This window comes from Coffea arabica, chromosome 1e (assembly GCF_036785885.1).
Source record: "Coffea arabica cultivar ET-39 chromosome 1e, Coffea Arabica ET-39 HiFi, whole genome shotgun sequence".
NCBI classification, from domain to species: Eukaryota; Viridiplantae; Streptophyta; class Magnoliopsida; order Gentianales; family Rubiaceae; genus Coffea; species Coffea arabica.
In genome coordinates this window covers 16,779,850-16,785,064 of record NC_092311.1, presented here as the reverse complement: position 1 = coordinate 16,785,064, position 5,215 = coordinate 16,779,850, and positions in this window count along the sequence as shown.

Sequence of the window (5,215 nt, the reverse complement as noted above, 5' to 3'; positions counted from 1 at the left end):
GATTCCAGATCCTCCCTTGCGTCTTCCTCGCCTTTTCCAGTGCTCCCCTTTTCAGTTTTTTCTTTCTCCTTTAGCTTTCTCAAACTCTCCGATGGAAACCCCTCCGCGCTCGTTTCTTTCCTCTGTTCTCCTTCTACCTAGCCCAGCCGCCAACTCTCGTATCCTAGTCGCTACCTAGCCTTTCCTGGTTTTTCTTTTGCCGTTCAGGAAGCTCTCAAACTCTCCCTGCTCTCTCTCTTTTTTGTTCTCTTTTCATTCACTCCCCCCCCGACTCTCTTTCTAGCTTTCAGCCGTTGTTTCTCTTCCAAAAACCCTCTCCTTCCGGCTGCTGCTTCTTGTCCCCTTTTATATGGAACCCAAAGATCCTTAAACCCTCCACTGAATGGTCAGGATGAAGGCCAGCCTCTGCCTTCATCCTGCCCTTCAGTGGCACGCACGAAACTAGCCCTTTGCAAGCTGCCAAAAATGCAGCTTGCAGGCTGCGATCATTCTCTTTTGTTTTTTTTTTTTTTTTTTTTTTTTTTTTTTGAAAACAACTTGAAGATTACAGAAAATATGAATAATAAAATAACAATAACAATAATAACAAAATTACACAAACCAGGTAATAATAATAATAACAAAACAAAAATAATTTTAAACAAAAGAAACTAAACAAAAATGGCTATTTTAAAAATTTCCAATTTTTCATTTTTCCATCATTTTCTTTTCCTCAAAATAACTTAATAAAAATAACTAAAATGCAAAAGGGTTGAATTTAAAGAAATAAAAAATATTTTTGTGAACAAATTTCCCTTTTCTTTTTTTTTAATGATTTTTCTTTCCTTTCCTCTTTTTTTGAATTTTTCTTTTCAAGAAAGCATTGAATAAAAACAAAATGACTACAACATATTTTTGATGTTTTCCTTTTCTTCTTTTTTTTCTAAAAACTCTACGCTAATTTTAAACTTAAAAGCTAAAACTAAAAATTAAAACTAAAAGTAAACAACGAATGCAAGCAATCTAAAATGAAAATCATGAAATAGATGCCACATAAAATTACCCAAAATTTGGTGTCTACAGTTTGCCCCTCTTTGTCCGAGTTTTGAAAAAACTTGAGACAAAGAAGTGGACACCAAATACTTACCTGTGTTATTCGGCTGCGAGCGTCTCGAATGATGGACGCTTTAGAAATGGGGACTGACCCCTTTGACAAAATTTAAAATGGGATTGACCCAAACAGAAAATTTAAAATCGGGACTGACCCGAACAGAAATTTAAAATTGGGATAGACCCACGGGATAGACCCGAACAGAAATTTAAAATTGGGATAGACCCGCGGGATGTTGTGAAGTTGGCGGCACGAAATCCAGGCCCAACGTGATTTTTGGAATGTTGGCGGCACGAAACCCAGGCCCAACTTGATGTTTGTGAGGTTGGCGGCACGAAATCCAGGCCCAACTTGATGTTTGGAACGTTGGCGGCACAAAATCCAGGCCCAACAGAATTTTTGGAATGTTGGCGGCACGAAATCCAGGCCCAACTTGATTTTTAGAATGTTGGCGGCACGAAATCCAGGCCCAACTTGATGTTTGAAATGTTGGCGGCACAAAATCCAGGCCCAACGTGGTGATGTGAAGTTGGTGGCACGAAAACCAAGCCCAACGTGACATTTGTGATGTTGGCGGCACCTAGTCCAGGCCCAACGTGATAAAGTGATGTTGGCGGCACCAAGTCCAGGCCCAACGTGATGAAGTGAAGTTGGTGGCACGAAAACCAAGCCCAACGTGATAAAGTGAAGTTGGCGGCACAAAATCCAGGCCCAACAGAATTTTTGGAATGTTGGCGGCACGAAATCCAGGCCCAACTTGATTTTTAGAATGTTCAGTGGGATAAGACCCAATCCTGCCATCCAATGGTCAAGAAATTTGGTTTTGATTTGTCAAGATACAAGAAATTGAATTTGATTTTCCAAGAAGCAAGAGTTTGACCTTTGATTTTTTGATTTTTGACTTCTGAATTTTTCTGATTTTTCAAGAGAATCCTTTTCAAGAATAATTTGCCCCAGTGTAGGGCCCTTTTCCCCTTCTTTCTTCTTTCTCTTCGGCATCGGCCTTCCACAACTCAGAAGCTTTTCGTCGACTTCAACTGTGAATACCTGCACAGGGGCTTACATGCACCTAACTTTTCATGAAAAGGGCAGCGTGATTGATTTGAAAGTCTTGCTTGACCCTTTGATGAATTCCTCAAACAAGCTATAAAAAATTTGCCCCAGTGTGGGCTTGTTTTGCGAAATCTGGCTAATAAAAATTTTGCCCCAGTATGGGCCCATTTGATTGCAAAAATTGGTTTGGATGCCCTTCCATTTATTTGAACAAAGTAAGAAACTGTGTTTTCTGTATAATGTGAAGAAAATTGAACGTCTTGCTTAGAATTACACAGAAAATTTCATGATGAATTTTTTTAAAATAATGCCAAATTACAAAAGAATTCTTCCTCACCTTGGCATCGATGCTTTGGGTAATGGGTCACCCTTTCCAATTGGCTCATCTGTCAGGACCAATCAAGTGACTTTATTTTTGATTTGGAAATGGCTAAAGGAAAATGGGAGGTCAAGATTTGCCTCATTTCATGCTCAGATGGTATGTAATCCCTTCAATACCACATCTCAGTGAAAGCAAAGAGTTTGTCACCCTTATTTCTTAAGAAAACTTAGTCAACGTATAAGCTCAAGGGTTTGCAAAATTTTGGGTAGAAATGATAGCTAAACATGCGAAATCCGGTTATACCCTTATGATCATGAGTGATCGATGGATTTTTATGAGCATAATCCTCACTTTGGATTGTCATGAAGGAATAAGTCAACGATGGACTTTATTAGCTTGTAATGTGACTTGAAGACGATAGTTAAAGAAATAATTTCCAAAGGACATTGCACCAAAGATCGCATTTTTCAACATTGCCCTCATCTGGACTTCAGATTCTTGGACTTTGTTTGACTTTTTATCATCACCCAGCAGGGACTTTCAGCATCAAATCTTTTTTGCATCTTTCTTTTGCATTCATTTCGCTCGTTTTTCCTTTTCCCCAAAAATGCCCTCGCGGGGTTTCACATGAAGAGCAGTGTCAACCTCACACCTAATCAATTCAGAACACAGCTAAAATTTTCGACATCAGAGATTTCCTTGACAAAGCCAGTGCAAAGAACAGAAGTCAGGGCTTTCGGCTTTTGTAATGGGGTCAGGTGGGGTGCTTAGAAAAGTTAAGGCTTGAAAACGGATTTCAAAAGCGGTTTGAAAAATCTGAGATCGCATTGTTGCGTCAACCCTATTTTAGGGTTAAATCAGAATTTGCCCCAGTTTATGCTCAACTGAGGCTTTTCACTTTCATTTTCTTTCTTCTTTTGACTTTTCGGCTTTTTGCCATTCTTTGAAATTTGCCCCAGTTTATTTTTGAACTGAGGTTCTCTTTTCTTCTTTTGATTTGGATTTTGTTGCTTTTCACTTTTCCGCTTCTTGAAATTTTCCTTTTTCAACCCAACTTGCCCCCAGTGTGGGGTTTGCGATTCTCAGGGGTTGCCAAACGAAATAATTTATTCTGATGGCTCAAAAGGGATAACTAGGGATAGAATGTTCGATTGGAAAAGAAGATAGCCTGACTTGTATTCTGTTCCTTACAATAACTCTGAAAGGAAACTTTCGTTAATGCGAAATTTTTTGCGTGTATCTGAATTAATTGACTGAGGAAGACCCTTACTCATCCATATTTGTGAAACAAAGGCGATTCACATGGACAAAACCCCTTCTTTTCTTTTTCCCAAAAATCGAAACCCAGATAGATTCAAATTTCTCCAATTTGTGATTCCCTCTTTTTTCCCTTTTGGCATTTTTGCTTTTCTCTTTTCTCCCTTTTTCAAAATTTCCCAATCTCCTTCCCCAATGTGGGGTGCGATCATATGTGCACTCGAAAAGAACCACCAATTTAGCTCAAACGAGGATGCAAGGGATGATCAGTGTTTAGATTGTAGAAATGACGGCCAAAGTATCATTCTTATACCTCATGACAACCGAAGTAGCGAAATGGTCATTGAAAATCCATTCTTCTTTTGATATTTGAAAATTTTTCAATGAAGGGTAGTGATCATTAAGACCCTTATTTGAAACGAAATTATTCTTTTAGAAGCTCAAATGGGAGAGCAAATGATAAAAATCTGTATAGGTAATGAAACGAATGCTTGAAGTATCATTCCAAATTTTCCAAACAAATAAGAATAATGCACATTTTTGCTTTCACTTAGATGTGATTGAACCAGATTAGACGCCTTGAACATTTTCAAGCAAAAGTTGCCCCAATTTACAATTTATCAATCAATGTGACTGATTTTATTTTGGAATTAAGTGAAGGAGAAAGGTATCTCATAGGGCCTTTTGAGTGACCGTTCACTCTCTTTCTTTCTGAGCACTCTTATTGTACAGGTTGGAACACCAATCGAGTGTAAGGATTTTAGGAAGCATACACTTGTGAAATTCAGGCTATAGGTTGAAAAATCTCAAATTGGGTCTTATTTCTCAAAAATCATCATGAAATCTCCAATGAGTAAGAATAAAGAATGAAATGTACATAAATATACACAAAACAAAAATTATCCAAAACTTTATTGCTGAAAAAGTTTGAAACAAAATTTCTCAATCAATTATGATACAAATGAGAAGAGAGAAACTCGTAAAGAGCTCAACACATACACTTTTTGTCTCCTTTTCTTTTGGAACAAAATGTATTAACAAATCAGATAAATAGAATTTCCCCTTTGGAAATAATTACAAAATCTCTCAGAGGCTTTAGCGTAGAGCTTCCAGATAAATCATTTATGTTTTCGCGGCAATGTCTGCCCAAGAATCAAGCAATACTTGTAATCGTCAAGCTTTATTGGATCAAAATTATCAGATATAGAAGAATATTCTCGCCTTATTGAAACATTTTTATAAATGCAGGGGGAGGGGAAAACAAAAAGAAAAATACCCAGAGTCAGTAAGTAAGAATAAAAAATCGGTATGCATGTCCTATGGGGGAACCCTTTTTGTGCCAAGGGTAGGCCTAGAATGAGGATGCAATCCTCTGAAGTAGGCACTATACCATACCTGATGGATCCAATCAGCTCATGGAGTGAAAAAAATAATTTTGAAAGAATTTGGTCAATTGGAATGAGAAGGGACGTTTGTCAAAATAAGGACCTCGT